The sequence below is a fragment of the Ctenopharyngodon idella genome, chromosome 9, assembly GCF_019924925.1.
Source record: "Ctenopharyngodon idella isolate HZGC_01 chromosome 9, HZGC01, whole genome shotgun sequence".
In the NCBI taxonomy this organism is placed as follows: Eukaryota; Metazoa; Chordata; class Actinopteri; order Cypriniformes; family Xenocyprididae; genus Ctenopharyngodon; species Ctenopharyngodon idella.
In genome coordinates, this window is record NC_067228.1 from 27,782,613 (window position 1) to 27,800,411 (window position 17,799).

General features: G+C 38.6%; 1 long non-coding RNA gene across 1 annotated transcript in view; it reads right to left on the minus strand.

Annotated features, from left to right (window-relative positions):
* Positions 1 to 17,799, minus strand: part of LOC127519294 (uncharacterized) — a 37,153-nt gene that overhangs the window by 15,492 nt on the left and 3,862 nt on the right. The window contains exon 2 of the long non-coding RNA XR_007931770.1: positions 13,579 to 13,691. This is a non-coding gene — a long non-coding RNA (uncharacterized LOC127519294). The remainder of the gene's footprint in view (positions 1 to 13,578; positions 13,692 to 17,799) is intronic.

Genomic DNA, 17,799 nt, shown 5'->3' on the forward strand with positions numbered 1-17,799 from the left:
AGTGAATAAACTGTATTAATGAATGAAATGTTCAAGGTGTTCAAATTTTGGTTTGACTGTACATATTTCTGGACTTTCTTGTAGGTCAACTTACAATAATACACATTGTACAGTGGGGTCCAAAAGCTACCTGTCTAGGGTTGAGATCCACCTATTCAAATACTTGAGGATTGTTTATGTGGCATGTGCATGCAGAAAATGCATATTTGCACAGCACTGTTAAATTAGTGATGTGAACATGTGGTCTGCGGAAACGTTGGCAGATGGCGTGGCAGTAAATCAAAGTGAAACACAGACCTAATACATGGGCTTAAGTCGACACTGATGAGTGTTTAAAATCAGCCTTTAGGAATATCCCATCAACATTTCTGTTCAGTCCACCTGCAGAGCACATGCCCACCCACAGTGTAATGAGAGTGCATACTTCGCACTTAATGACAGTTTAGTTTCCTCCCTATTTCACACTGTGCAATAAAAGCATAATGATGCTATCAAATATTTAACACCAGATAGTAGCTGTGCTTTATTTAATATGCAAAAACTATATGAACATGGTTCATCTACTGCATTTAAAATGTCAACAATAGAATCTGTGTTGGAATGCATGAATTGCATACTGTATTATAAAGAGTCACATTCTTGGATGCATATCTAATAATAGTGGTTTGGATATTCATGAGATAAAAGTGCTTTAATTACTACTTGATTTTAGCCAGAGTGATTTTATAGAACTCTTATTACTACAGTCCTCATGGAGCAATCTTAAGTGTCTTACTCAAGGGTACAATGGTCAAGAATTAGCCCTTTTGGGCTTTGAACCTATACCTGCCATAATCTCTATGGTACATTAGGATGGGAATTTAATTCCATTAACTGATCATTCCAATAATAAATACATATAAAACAATTCTTGCAAAAAGGTGATTACACAGACTTTTAGAAATGGCATGAATGCAGTCAAGTAATTAACCTATGTACCTACATTACACAACAATACTAAACAAACAAAAAAAGAGTAGTAGCCTAAAACATATTTTACTCATTTCATTTTATATAAAAATACCACTTGACACAATGCTTAATATTTATCTTAACTATGAACAGCCAGCTAGTATCTCCACTGATTTAAGTCTCACAGTTTATTGAAAGCTGTGTGTGTTTACTTCACTAAAAAGAGCCGACTCATTAGTTATTGGGTTTGAGTCATTGGTTCAGAAATCTAGGCTGGGTGCACCGTAAGCTTTCGATTCATTAAAAGAACTGACTCCAAACTAGTTTAGCACAAACCACCCTGCAGCCAATTTCATCTGTTTAGGTTCGAGTGTAGGGTAGGGTTAGAGGTTAGTATTTGTTGTAGCAATGTGTAGGCACTGTGATTGCCATGACCAATGAAATCTTTAGAGTCGGCTGCGGGGCAGAGTTTGTGCTGAACTGGTTCAGGGGGGAAAAAAAATCACTCACTAGATTCGAAGTGTTGCATGGCCATAAATTAAAGGGTTAGTTCACCCAAAAATGAAAATTCTGTCATCATTTACTCACCCTCATGTCGTTCCAAACCGTAAGACTTTCGGTCATCTTCAGAACACAAATGAAGATCTTTTTGATGAAATCTGAGAGATTTCTGTCCCTCCATTGACAGTCTATGCAACTACCACTTTGATGCTTCAAAATGTTCATAAAGAGACTGAAAAACTAATCCATTTGAATTGAGCAGTTTAGTCCAAATTTTCTGAAGAGACGATCGTTTTATGATGAACAGATTTGATTTAGGCTTTTATTCACATATAAACATTGATCAGCGAACATAAACAGAAGCTCAACCGAACCTGCTTGATACTTGAGAGCAAACCTCTTGCGGAAGCTCAAACATGCTGCGTAACACCAGAACGAACCTCATTGGTTCTTGCGTACACTCGAACATTCATAACACACGAGAATGAACCTCACTGGTTCTTGCTGAAGCTCAAACATGCTGCGTAACACAAGAATGAACCTCATTGGTTCTTGAAGAAGCTCAAACGTGCTGCATAACACAAGAATGAACCTCATTGTTTCTTGCTGGGACAGAAAGCTCTCAGATTTCATCAAAAAGATCTTCATTTGTGTTCTGAAGATGAACAAAGGTTTTACATGTGTGGAACGACATGAGGGTGAGTAATTAAAGACAGGATTTTCATTTTTGGGTGAACTAACCCTTTAAGTAATGATATGAACCTCTGTCAGAGAAGTTTAGTATGGTATTTCGCTTGTATCTGACAATTAATACATGTGCAAAAAACATTCTTTATTTTTTCTTGGTTCCCAACCATGATGGTATGCTAAATGATCACCAATACAGCTCTAGGACATTTTAATGAAATAGCCCGTACTTAGCTACATTGCTAAGTATTACCCGTATGAAATAGCCCGTACTTAGCTACATTGCGGTTACACATGAGAATAGAATAGTACCTCTCTGACTTTGTCTCAAAGTGACTGTTATCAGGTAGTTTACTTGCAATGTACTAGCCTCTTCTACACAAGATGATTATTTAAAGTTGGTATGAAACAGAAGTTGTGATTGTCTTCCCTATTGTTACATATATCTGCGTGAACCAACTTCTCAAACAAGAAAAAATGTAGGGCAGGACTTAATTTTGTTCATCAGGAATTAATTGGATCATTGGATGGTTGTGGTTTGCTATCGCTGTGATGTCATGTGAGTGACAGGATGTCCCGCCCTTGCGCCAGTAGCCATCCTGACCCCAGTCTAAATAAGATCTCATTTATGACTACAAATCTTATAATCTCTAGGACCTACAAAGACATATGAGAAAATTGATATTTTTAATCTAGTACAATGATTAGTTTTATCTCAAGTATATTAAGACCAATACGAGTACATTTCGAAAACACACTGGCTACATTTAGTGAAATACACAATAATTAACTCACAGACCTGGCAGCTGTGACCCAACTTGAACACAAGAGGAACATAATGAAAAGAAGAGTATGAGGGAGTCTGAAGGAGGTATCAGGCTGCAGACAGGTTCCCCACCCCTCACATTCGGCTTTCTCACCAGGACACAGAAAACACTATTCTCATTCCCTTCCTTTGGGCCACTTCCTAACTTTCGTGTTATGGTGGCAATACAATTGTTCAGAATTAACAACATTTTGAATGCTCCGAATCAATTCAGTGAAAACACGAGAAGACAAGAAGCGCTACATTTAATGGGTTCATAGTTTTCCCCTGAAGTACATTTATAATGTTGGCACAGTATACTTAGTGCTACAAAAAGTCATACTTTAGTTTTTTTTTATAACCATTTTCAACCCTTTCTCTAACTCTTTGAATTGAACAGTTCTTATTAAAACATCCCGTGCACTGAGAACTTTCTGCTCACAAACAAGCCATGGGTTTGTCATCAGATATACTTGTAAAAGCCACATCCTTCAATAACAGCCTCTTTGCTAAGCCTGTACTTCACTGTGACATATTCACAAAACAATCTGAGCTGAAATGTGTTTCTGTTGCTTAAACAGTAGAGCATGGTGCTAGCAATGCCAAGGTCATGACTTTGATTTTGAGGGAATGCATGAATTGATAAAATCCGAAGTATGTTTTTCTGGATAAATGTCAAATGAGTAAATGTGCAGCTCAAACTGTTAAGATCAGTGGTTTAATTGCTTATTTCTAATGTCAGGATCCTTCCAAAGAATATTCAGAGCAGTAGGTGCTACACAAGGGTCAGAACCGGCACAAATTTCGACATACATTTTCATTCGTTTAGGAATAATAACAACAACATAAGGACAGTAAATTTTAAATATTTGTTTAATGGCATCTCTTTATGAATAAAGGCCAGTATAACTGATTTACTGAATTATAGTCATTCAACATTACAGTGTAATTGAAAGCTACCTGTCTAACAGATATAAACTGCATGATTTATAGCCTAAATTACATATAGATTAATCATTATTAAAGCTACAAAAGTTCTTTAGTTAAGAGCAGTGAGTTATTTTCGCTGTTACCTTTGTTCTTTCATTATCTTCAATGATAGACGGCATTAGTGGTTGCTGTCCCTTTAAGAGCTGCCGCTGCTGCACATGACGCGGATCTCACTCGCGTCCCACTTTCTCACAACTACTTTCTACTTTCGTTTTAAGACTTCATTTAACTCATTCAAGGCTACTCTTATGAGGATACCCGACAAAACTGACATTTTTTAAATTATTGTGTGTTATTGTTCGTTCAAGCGTGACAGAGAACTCCATTCTGGCGCGCCGTCCATGCGCACGATACTGGCGCGCGTCTTTCTGTGCGTCCTGTGTGACCGGACATTCACAGACAGCGCGTTCTCTTTTTCTCTTTTGGCGCGCTTAAATGGTTTATGCTAGCCAAAGGATGATAGATAAAACTGATGCTGCGTTAATTGCGTTAAATATAATTAACGAGTTAAACTGGAAAAAGTAATTGCACGCGTTAACGCGTTAACGTTGATGACAACACTAGTTCAAATATATTCATCTGACTTCAGAAAATTGCAAATAGTTCAAATCAATGCTTGTTTTTACTGGAGAGTAAGGTTTAACTTCATAAAGTTACAGTATATTTTCATTGTATGTTTTAAGCTCTTTTATCTCAAAAAATCAAGAAATATTTAGACTCCTCATGATCTACTACCCCTTTAACAAAAAAATGCATTACAAATCATGCTTTGGAAATGCATAGTGAATCAGTCTTTCCCCAAAAACGTTTATTTCTCGCTCATTCTAATTAAATTTAAAATGCCTGCCTAGTCCCAATCATGTTATTCCAAATCTTATCCATCTTATCCTTGTCACAAGTGTGAATGCTATGTTGGAAATCTGAGTAGCGCTCTACAGTCCAATACAAATTCTCCTCCTGCAAAACTCTGTCTAAACCTTTCAGCTATAAACATTCCAGTTCCCGCCATGAAGAGCCAGTCTGCAGGGCTGTGGTGTCTAATTTGGATAGACACACAGTCAGAGTTATTCAAATATCTGAGCTCTGGCCTCGGGCCAGAGAGAGAATTTGGTCTGGACATGGTCAGTGCTTATGAGCTTTAAGAGAGGGATTCCTCTTTCCTCCCCAGAGCTGAAGACCAAACATTTTCATTAGTGGTGCTAATCACTGAGACTCACGATCATCTGATGAGAGGAAGACATTCATTAGGAGGCCTGCTCCTGTTCGTAGACTGGCACCTCTGTTTCCTTTGCTCATGTCTAAACTTTCTGTGTTCTGCTGATGGATGAAAAGTGAGCAGGTGGAAGTCAGTGTACAACGTAGCAGAGCTGTTTTTTCAACAGGTTTATCATCTCAGTCACTCTATCTTCACTCCACTGCTGGGTCAGTTCAGTTTTTTTTGCCTGTCTAAAATCTGTGTTTAAATGTGTGTCATTTCTGTGCTACTAGTGGCAACAATGCAAATTGCAATCTGTTTGTTTGAGCAGCCTGACTGGGCTGAATGCAGGACTTCTACTAGCATGGAGAAAGCTGTCTGTTAACATTCCCATCATTACAGTTATTTAGGTACAGAATCTGAAATCAGCATCTTGGTTCATGCGTGCTTCAAGGGGTCAAGTTTTGTGTAGTTACAATACAGACCCAGACTTCCTTCAGTTGAACACAAATGAAGATTTTTGGGAGAACTATCCCTTTAAGACTAAAGGAATTCTTTAAGAGTGCAACAGTCTTTTTTTTTGGAAGTAAAAATCTTATTCATTTTCTTCATAGATAGGATTTTTCATTTTAATAAGTTATAAAGTTTTAAAGACTACTGTGGTTGTTAATGTTCTATTCTTTTATTGAAGCCATCAGCCTGCATTATTTTAACTTATTTTTTTACAATAATCATGTTTTACCGTGGAAGTCCTGGTGAAAAACTACATTAACCATGATTCTGCAGCGTAATCTCCAGAACTGCAACAAGCAAATCACACCAAAAGCTTCATGCAAACTATTTAAATGTTTGCAAATATATGCATATATTGCAATAAACACAACATATATTGTTTCTATATATGTAATGAACATCTTTAAATCAAAAGTTTTATATTTCTCCATTGTTTTTAATTTGAATGTCATTCACAATGCTTCATGGGATTGTAGTTCTTTTCCTCATTATAGTCATCAAAGGGTTAGTTCACCCAAAAATGAAAACTCTAATTACTCACCCTCATGTCGTTTCACAACCATAAGACCTTCAGAAAACAAATAAAGATATTTTTGATGAAATCCGATGGCTCAGTGAGGCCTCCATTGCCAGCGAGATAAATAACACTTTCAGATGCCCAGAAAGCTACTAAAGACGTGTACTGGCAAAGCATGTGATTTCAGTAAACGAGGCTTCATTACATCATAAGTGTTTCGAAACTTCAATGGCGTGACTTTGGCAGTTTGATACACGCTCCGAACCACTGATTCGAAACAAAAGATTCGTAAAGCTTTGAAGCTTCATGAAGCAGTGTTTTGAAATCGCCCATCACTAGATATTGTTGAATAAAGTCGTTATTTTGTTTTTTTGGCACACAAAAAGTATTCTCGTCACTTCATAACATTAAGGTTGAACCACTGTAGTCACATGAACTGTTTTAAATATGTCTTTAGTAGCTTTCTGGGCATTGAAAGTGTTAACTGTCTTGCTGGCAATGCAGGCCTCACTGAGCCGTCAGATTTTATCAAAAATATCTTAATTTGTGTTCTGAAGATGAACAAAGGTCTTACGGGTGTTGAATGACATGAGGGAGAGTAATTAATGACAGAATACTCATTTTTGGGTGAACTAACCCTTTAAATACACATCTTGTACACTTCTGTCCAATTTTCAAATACTTTTTTCCTTCAAATTAAAGTGTGTAATGTTGTGATTTACCTTGTTGCTGGTTGGTTTAGTTCATGGCTTAAAACTCTTTAATGAAGACCTTTTTAAAATCTCTATGGGAAAAATGACTGGGGAAAAATACCAGAACCAAGGCAGCTGAAAAAGTGGACGGGCACTGTTGGTTTCAGATATATGCTCCTTTACACAACATGGCTAATAATATAGGATAGAGTTTGCTTTTCTCTGAATGACACGTCATCGATGTGAGCTGTGCTGAGTAAAATTCACTTCATTTTTCAAATTACCGATTTTGCATGGGAGCATGATTTACCATGGGAGAAGCACTACATGACTTTTCTCTGGTCCATTTTCCCTCTTAGATAGAGACACTGAGCCTGTGAGCAAAGCATGAGCCCTGTTAGGTAATGAAAGGCAGTGCTCAGCCAAAGGCTAGAATAACAGAGCGGAGCATATGCATAGCTAAAATATTTCTCCTCTTTAATAAGAGATTAGTAGGCACCCTCCACCTGTTTCTAGGGTTCAGGCGCTTGGCAACGGGCAGAGTGGGCTCAGCAAGAGAGTGCAGCCCCTACATCTGTTTGGCACGTTGTGCTTTTCAATCACAGCGCTGGGCCACAGGCTTCTCATGCTCACAATGAGATCACTGTGTTCTCTGAGGCCTAAACCAGCCCTCAACAACCACCGCAGCAAAGTAAACAAACTCAGGGGAATGTAAATTCACAACACCACCATGTATTTAAAATCTACTTACAAGAGCCAATTACATTGTTGGCTAAAAAGGAAAAACAACTGTCACTGGCTGGTGAGATATGAATGATACTGTAGACAGTTTCCAAAATTAACCTTTGAGGTTAACTGAGGGTGAGTTTGGAACATTTACATATCATAAATATATTTCACAAGCAATTAATTGTTTTTTATTATTTTAAGATTAGAATTTTTTATGACAATGGGGTTATTTTTCCCTGTATACTTGTGATAAACAGCACAGATCAATTGTAACCCCTCCTGTTTGAACCGCCTGCTTTCAGCAGGACTCGAACCCGGGTCCACTGGCATGGGAGTCGGGTGCTCTAACAAGGAGGCTAAAGTCTCTAGCGTTAATTGCTAGAGTACTTCTTGAGATCAGGGGAGTGAGGTTTACATGCACAGCTCTTACCAGCCTACATCCGTTACACAATCACAGCATCATATACAAATTGTAAAATTGTTAAATCCTACTGTTATTTAGTTGCGTATATATTCTCTTTTGGCAGCTTAGTCAAAGCCGTTTGGGGGCCAATATTTTTAAGCAATGGCACTGGTCTTAAAGGATTAGTTTACTTCAGAATTAAAATTTCCTGATAATTTTCTCATCCCCATGTCATCCAAGATGTTTATGTCTTTCTTTCTTCAGTTGAAAAAGAAATTAAGGTTTCTGAGGAAAATATTCCAGGATTTTTCTCCATATAGTGGACTTTACTGGGGCACAACAGGTTGAAGGTCCAAATTGTAGTTTCAGTGCAGCTTCAAAGGGCTCTACACGATCCCAGCTAAGGAATAAGGGTCTTATCTAGCGAAAAGATCTGTCATTTTCTGAAAAAAATAAACATTTATATACTTTTTAACCACAAATGCTCGTCTTGCACTGCCTACATCACGCATGACCTTTCCAACGTGATTACGTAATGCGTGGCGCATCACAGAGCAGTGCAAGATGAGCATTTGTGGTTAAAAAGTATATAAATGTTAATTTTTTTTAGAAAATGTCCAATTGTTTCACTAGACAAGACCCTTATTCCTCGGCTGGAATCATGTAGAGCCCTTTGAAGCTGCACTGAAACTGCAATTTGGACCTTCAACCCGTTGTAACCCAGTCCACTATATGGAGAAAAATCCTGGAATGTTTTCCTCAAAAACCTTAATTTCTTTTCAACTGAAGAAAGAAAGACATGAACATCTTGAATGACATGGGGGTGAGGAAATTATCAGGGAATTTTCATTCTGAAGTGAACTAATCCTTTAATGTGATGAGTATTTCATATATATGTATCACCTCATGGAGAAAAAAATGCTGATGACGTGCAAGTCATGATGGATGTTTTCGTTATTAGACAGTTTGTATGTCTATGATTTGAATCATGTACGCCACTTACATCAGCAAGTGTCTGATTTTTGTTCTTACTTAAACCAGGTACCCTAATAATGCAACACTTATAAACAGGCAAGTCAATCCATTTTATCTACTCACTAAAGCCATTTTACTCACATTTGGACTGATAATTGATGGTCTAAGTAGAAGGCGTAGTGCACAACAGGAAAATGCCATAAAATAAAATCCCATGTTCATGTAAAACTTAAGATGGTACTTGACATAGGAGTTTAGGATAGACAGGAGTGCCAGACAGGCATCTGAAATCATTTAGAGGTTGTGGCTGAGCAGCGCTGAGGTATGTAGTTGCCAAAGGAATGCTGCATTGACTTTGACTGCACTGTCTCACATAAACCAAACACATGCAATGACTCAACGCAGGTAAGAAGGAAGAGTGCACCAGCCAGAGCTGTAATATTCAGGCCAGTCATTCATCATTGGCCTGTAATATGCAGCCCAGTCATTCATCACTAGCTTCCTTAAGACCTCCAAGGGAAAGAGGCTGAGACCATTGCCCAGGCCATGCTGGATTACAGCAGCTTTAAGGTACAAGCAGCATGACAAATAAACGAAGCGCAACAGAACATATATCTCATTCAGATGGCAATGACGTGAACTATCGGCATAAATTGCTTCACCTGTTGATGGACTGTTTTACTGGAACAAGTCAGCACTGCTCACATTTCACTATGTTGAATATAAAACAAAAGCATGAGAGTATAGTAAACCCTTACGATGGCCAAATGTTAAATGTAAGATATTGTGTCACATTCTTCATACACCCAAATCTAAATATTTTGTCATAATTTACAATCAAAGTGAATGGGAACTGATGCTCTAAAGCTTATTTGTGCTGGAAAAAGACAGTCATTTTTGGGTGAACTATTCCTTCAATAAAAAGTGATGGAAAGATACCATGCCTGTGTCAGTGTCGTGTTGGGTGGGTGTTGGGGGGTGTTCTCTTTTCCTCCCCTTGTCATTGACCTGCTGGTTTCTGACGGCCCCCTGTAGATCCGAATCAGCCTAAATCTACAAACTGCCAATGCCCTCCCACAGTGGTCCCACACTCCACCCTATCCCTACAAACACGGCCATTGTCAACTAACTGAGTTAGAACAGACGCTAAGGTTCATGCAGGAAGTGATCCGTCAAAATCCTGTCTTGTCCCCAATTAGGCTCATCAACTGGACCGGCCCTTAGCAATTCAACTTTGCAATTTAATAATGCGCAGCATCTACTGCATGTGCTGTTCATCTGTTCGGATATACTTTGGACCAAAACTCTGGCATAAGCTCCAGCATCCCCACGAGTGCTGCAGGGAGGACATATTTTTGTAGGCCAAAACCCGGAAAGGAGTTAGCATTTTAGCACTTCCGTTTCTTCATCCTGAAGTCAATGGGTTTTTTGAATGGGTTTTTGGCTAAATGCCTGAAATAAGGCATGTGGTGAACACAAGCTCAAGATATTATTATGTTTTATGACACAAAGTACATCAGTAATACCTCATTTTTTAAAGCCTTTACTCTTTATTACGGAGCCCCGGACATGACATGCAGGAAAAAAATAGTAGGCTAAATCGTGCGCACGATTTATTAATTCGTTCCCTCGATTTACTAAAACATGCGCATGATTTATAAATCGAGGGAACGAAATAGTAAATCGTGCACACGTTTTAGTAAATCGAGGGAACGAATTATTAAATCATGCGCACAAATGTAATTTTTTGTCATGTGCGGGGCTCCGTACTCTATAAAGGTGATTGCTAATAAGTGGCTAAATAGGACTACAGAGGCTTTTAGGGACATTAAACGGCATCACAACGAACAGGAAAACTCATCTACTCACTAGTCTGTTTTTTACAAAATCACTGTGTTTATAATTGTGCTCTTGCAAAATATTCTAACTCAGACTTTCAGGGAAAATGCTATCATGTTGTAGTTTGTTTACAGCTTACATAGCTTTTCACTTCTGCCGACTGTTGTGTTCATTTGTGAAGATTATTGTAATGAACAAAACATGTAAGAATCAATAGCTTTGCCTGGTCACAGAGCTTATTTTCTGCAATAATCCAAAAGGCAATGGAAAGATCCTATCGGGTTTTTGTTGAGGGAACCAGGGTGATGCTAACCTCCAAATCTCTGCAGCACTCTATACAAGTGGTTTTGAAGAATCTCATTAAGTGATCCTTCCTCTATTCCTGATTCAGGTTTGAACCCCTACTTAGAGAGTGGCGCTTGTAATGCCAAGATCATGGGTTTGACTCCCAGGGTCAGGAAAAGTCCTTCTGAAGCTAAGCGATGCGTTTGTGTAAGAAAAATAACCATATTTAAGTAAGAAAGGCATAGGACGTAGTGTAAGCGTTTTGAACTGCGAGAGTTTTACACTTTCTTCGTAGGTTGAATACAGCTAGATATTTTACTTCATAACTTGTTAAATATGGATATTTTTCTTACACAAATGCATTGCTTCACTTCAGAAGGACTTTATTAACCCCCCGGAGCCGTGTGGAGTACGTTTATGATGGATGAATACACTTTCTTGAGCTTCAAACTCACTGGTCCCGTTCACTGCCATTATAAAGCTCGGATGCGTCAGGATATTTATTAATATAACTCCGATTGTGTTCATCTGAAAGAAGAAAGTCATATACACCTAGGATGGCTTGAGGGTGAGTAAAGCTTGGGGTAATTTTCATTAGTAAACTAATCCTTTAACTTACACCTTCAATGCAATATAAATCACTTTGAATAACAGTGTCTACCAAATGCATAAGAGTGGAAATTAATACATTACTGGGCTATGTTTCCTAAAAGCACTGTAAGCCCAAGAAGTACATCTTAGAAACCATTGGTCTAGTTATACTTACAATGATTTTGGGAAACACAGCCCTGGTGTGGTCGCCCTTGTTCATCACCTCATTCTTGTAACTAAGTGCACTGATATTTACTCACTTCATAACCCATGCTGCCACCTGCACTCATTAACACAGTCAGGAGGGCCAGGGGAGGGAAGACATGACAGGAAGGAGGCACCTCACATATGTCAAATGTCTTCGTGAAGCCTAGGCCCCTTAAACAAGTGTCAATCAGATGCTCTAGGAGCCAAGAGGAAGTTGAGTTGCGGAGGTGGGTGTGTGTAGAGCTGGGCCGGGGCTCCTGTCGCTCACTCTAAGACAAGCCCGGCAGGGAATCTGATCCAGACCCTACCCTAACCCAGCAGGCTGGGCAAGCTAGGAACAGGCTCTCGGTGGGTAGGCCAAGCCCTAAACAAGCAAACCTGCCAGGACCCTGAGAGAGCAACCCTGTTGCTGTCGAGGACTGAAGCTGGATGGCAAGACAATGCCTGGGCGAATTCAGGACAATGGAATTAGCTCCCAATTTGTATCACTTCCCCGAAGGATTGAGATGTCTTATCCTGTTAGGAGCTCCTCTCTGCTGAGCGACACATCCTTGCTTTGAAGCATGAGAGGGATAAGCAGGCTAAAGCCCTTGTTATCCCACTTTTTCCTCAAAGAGATTACAATCTTAGCTGCGGTGCGGCTTTTGGGTGGCGTGCGCACGTTGACTGGTGCTTCCCACGCTTGACTGACACCGTGCCCCGGGAGGCGTCATCCCTTCAGGACACATCAGCTGTCATGGCACTTTGAGAGAGAGCGCAACGCTCTTCAGGTGCTGAGCGCTCTTTGCGACACCCAGGAACCGCCGCTTTCCGGCAGCTTCCGTCCCGTTTCTTGCACGACAGCTGGAGGCAGGTGTAATAAAGAAGGGCCGAGAGAGATCGGCCCCACTCAAGGAGAGGGTGAATGGAGGGGAATGCACTCTCTTGTGCATCAGGGGGCAGTATGAGTGGAATGTGTGAGTGATAAAGACTCTTGGCGGGTTGGTTCTGTTCGGCTCATGCCACAATGGCGTCTTTGACAGCTGAGAGAACAGCGCTTTTGTGGGGCCCTTCCAGTGACACTACACATTGTTGTGAATGCTCCGCATAGCCGGCATTCTCCATCATGCCTTCCTCTGTGCTCAAGGCTTATCAAGAATTCTTTCTTCTTTCTCTCTCGCACTTCTTTTTGTCAGTCTGTACATTGTGTTGCCAGCTACTGTGGAGGCTGAAGGACTAGCACAGAATGCCAGCTCCTGCTGATGACCTCATTCACACATAAACAGTATACAGTAAAAGACTGGCTAATATGCTGCCATTCCACATCTCAGATACTATGTCCAACAAACTAAAGACAAATTAACAAGTTAAATTTGATCTTGATCAGCTCTAGAACAGGGTGTCCTGAAGTACTTGACAGCAGAAGTGTTTCTTTTAAGTGAAATTACTCTTGATATCACTTAGCATTTTCATTGATGTTATTAAAAGTAAATAAATAAATAAATGTCCTGTGTGTGTATTGTATCAGACACACTAATGGACAAAACGCTTACTATTATTTATTTATTTAACCCATTGTGATGTTAATTACAAAACATATGATTGTTTTTAGGTATAGTAATCTCTTGACCACCCAATATTTTAATAACATATTAATATTTTAAAAAGTCATCATTTTTATAGGGGTAACAAATTCAAAACAACAATCTTTCAAAGTACCTTTGGTTGATAATCACTGCTTGGAAACATCTCTGGATGAAATGTTTTTAATCCAGAGAAACTAGCTCAGCTACAGATGTAGTGTCCATGCAGCATGCATCTGCGATCCACAGCTGCTGAACGGGAAAAACAGGATGAGTAATAAAAAAGAGGATAGGTTTATACCAGTCTACCAATATGAAGCACAACACTGGGAAGAAAACACTTCAGTGTTCTTCTTTTATAATATCTTTGGATGTTTCTGATTAGAAGTAGATCCTCAATACAACCACAAGGGGCAAAGCTAATTGAGTTTCCATCTTATGTCTTTTGAGTGGATTTGATCACACACACACACACACACACACACACACACATGTCGGGTTTTCTCAATGTTTTATGGGGACAAGGACAATGATTTTGGATAATGCCATCTTTGTGGGGACATTTTGTCCCCATAACATAGGGTATACCTGAACCGCACACACACAAACACAAACACACACATAGGGGATGATTTAACATTGGTTCCTAATAACATTTTAAATAAATGATGTCTAAAGTAATGCTCTGTGCATGTAAGTATTGTGTGCATGAGTGTGGTGTTTCTTAAATTTTAAAATATTATTTTTTTGAAAGAACGTGTTACTAAAAAAAAAAGTATAAATGATAGAACTTGCAAGTTGCAACATTTGCATTTTGGGTAAAGGCAGTTACAGTTTTTTTTATCTGCTTACACACATTTTCAAAACTTTGCCTCTTTTTTTTCAAAAGTTTACACACAAATCCAAAAATTGCACACACAAAATGCAAAATGCCTCACACCTCTTGCAAAATGAAGCACTGCATTCAAAATATCACACACATCTCAAAAGCAAACATTTGTCTTACGTTGCAAACACCTTTGACATAATATTCTATTTTTGGATATATCATGTACACACAGTTATTCAAAACCTAAAGCTCTTCTTTCATGAGCTCCTATGTACATTTCTGAAAGTAATGGCAGAGAGATGTTGAAAAATTCACGGTAAACACGAAAGTAAGATTAAAACCAAACAATTTATTTTTTACTGTAAGCATTTGTGGTTGTGAATACAGTATTACACGGTACAAAAGAAAAGAAATACATCAACCATGTTGGACAGAAACAATGGTTGTGTTTGAAAAAGGAAATTAAGGATACTTCCTGTTAGATTTTTGTGTTACATAGAGAACTGTGTGTTGTGTTTTGCAAAAAGTGTTTTATGAAATTGAAAACTGAGTCTAAGGTCGAGAATTAGTGTATGGTTTTGCAGATTTGGTGTGTGGTTCTGGTGTTTGAGTGTCAGCTTTCAGAAATTGTGTGACAAGTAAGGATTTTGTGTGTAAGCAGTTGAAAAAAACTGTAAATTAATCAAAAAGTGTAAACTTTAGTTTTTAAAAGCTTTACAGTCATTACGTGACAAATTTTGTTTGTATGTGGAAGACGTCATGCTTAATCTAAAACTGTAAAAAAAAAAAAATGTTATTTTTTAAAAATACTTATAACGTATACAGCTCTTATATTATATCAAATACTTTGATTATACTGAGAGACATACTGTAGAATACTTAAAATGAGAATACTTAAAATTCCATATTAAAAGATTATTTGTCACACTGCAGGACCATTTAAAAATAACTAATGAAGGCAAAAGGCTGGCCAGTAACAGGACTAAAAATACACACTTTCTCTTATACAGTGATATATTTTAAAGTCTTGATGTTGATAAGAACAAGTCTACTGACTAATTATGTTAAAATTATCATGTTTAACTAACAGATATCACTATACTTTCTCCCAGTTGGTTAATTACAGTACATTAAGTTGTTTGTTTTGTATTATAAGTTTTCTGAAATGCTGTTTAAATATGCAAATAATATAAAAATATACAGTATCTACTTAAAAATGCACTAATTTGTATACATTTCCAGAACAAAAATCTGAACATTGGCCAGGTTTAAAATTCTTTTTTTTTTTTTTTTACAGAGGGGATTTTTGATATTTCTTTTATCTTTGATATGAAAAAAACCCTTTCAGAATAGCCTATAGATAAGAAGAAAACTTTAAAGTTTGGTGTGTGTAAGTGTACAGATTTGGCTCAGTACATGAGAAAAAAACTCATTTTGACAAAACATCCTTTAAAGATATGTATTGTAATGGAAAAACTACAGACGCAAATAGATTAACCCCCAGTTTCAAAGACAAGGCCTAAGCCTAGTCCCAGACTGAAATACATGTTTGAGCTGTTTTAACTGAAAGCAACTTGTACTGGCATATCTTAAAATATGTAAGTGCCATTGTTTTGTCTCAGATGCACATCAGTAATGTTTTTTTTTTTTCTAAGCACGTTTATAAATCCTACTTACTAAGGCCTAATCCTGGCTCAATCTAAGCCCTGTCTGTGAAATCAGGCCAAAGTGTAATAAAATAAACACTTAAATGTTTTTGATGTTTCTTTTTCCACTGGTCTGAAAGTAAACAAAGCAAAATCTCAAAATTGTCCAGTGCCGAAAAAAAACAATGATTTTGCCTGAATGTATTTTGCCTTAAAAGTACTTAATAAACATTCAAACAAATGTATTCATCTAAGGTATCCACAATGGTCACAGCTCCTCTGATTCTTGACGAAAGTCTCTGAATACAGTCTGAATGCAAGTTGGTAGTGAACAGACATGGCCTGCTCTTGTGAGGAGTCACACTGTGCAAATTGAAGCTTTGCCAACAGAGCTGACATTATAGTAGTCTGAACCCTATCCAAAAGGGCATGGTAATGAGGCTGGAATTGGGCTTGCTTTGTGTCCTTTTATCATGCGACAGAAAACAAGGGATTTTATTAAGAGAAACATCATTCTTTGCCATGTTCCAGGACTCCTCCCTTTCTCATGTCGCATAGCTCACTGTGAGCCAGACTATAGCCTGTATATGACACCCACATGTGTGCTTTTTCTCTCTCTCTGGTGTACAGCTATGAGGATGCTGAAGTTTCTGATGTCATGTTCACAGCACTTCTGTTAATGTGCTTGGAGCAAACGCACCATATTCTCTAAATTAGAAACTAATGAGATTCTGCACATTAGAGAATTAAATGCATAAAATGGTGACAATATCAACAGATAATTGACATTATGCTCAGTACACACATAAAGCGCTAACAAATGTTTTCAAACACATGCAATCATGCTCAAGCCTGGCAAACATACAACTCCAGCTGCTGGAGTTTGACCCCTTTGCCAGCTTGCTGATAGGCGCATTGTTTGATCTTTTCGATTGTGCAGCTGTAACCTGAATCTGCTCTTATTTAGTGTGTTTATGTCTCATTCACATGCGTTCCCTGATATATGGCACAGATGTGACAGATAAAGCACATCAAAGACTTTGTGCAATGCCAGTAATAATACTGCACTAAAAGAGACACCCAGAGTGCCATGTTCTTCCTTTTAAAGTTGGTTCTCCAAACCAAAACACTTCTGGGAGAATGTAATTAAAACTTTTATATTTTTGTATACTTTCAAAACAAGATTTTGCATTAAACATGTTGTTAACCTTTGTTCTAATGATGTGATGCTATAATTGTTAACGGGAATTCACTAATAAAACCATAAGCTAGTAGTAGTATTCATAGCATTCTCAATGTTAGTGGCTCGGCTGGCACATGCATGACCGTGCTGACTGGCTAATGGCACCGCAATTCATAGATTTCACATGATGTCACATCCTTATAGAAACACCCACCTGGATGGCAAAACAAGGCTTCATCCGCTGCCCATATATACACCTTATACACCTTAAATACAAAATACACCTTACTAAAAAACATATTATGTACAGGCAAGCAGATGAACCCAGAATATGAACGCAATGAACAGAACGAGTCCTCGCACCATAAATAATAACCCAACAGTGGAAGAAAGGTGGGGGACTTGGAGGTGGACAAGGAAGAGCTGGCAGAGGATAGGACCCTGGGGAAGCCGACGGAGGAAGAACTGACGGTGGAGCTGATGGAGGGAGGAACCAGGGTGAAGCCTTGGGGGATGGTCTGGGTGGAACCTGGGGACCGACTAACGGAGGTGGACCCAGGGCGAGGTGGACACCCAGATGGAGCCGAAGGCCCAGGGTGACGGCGCTGGTCTGGAAGGCCTAGGCGGAGACCAGTAAGCAGAGACCTGTTGGCTTACAGGACCAAGGTGGAGCTGGAGGCTTGGAAGACCAGGTCAGCA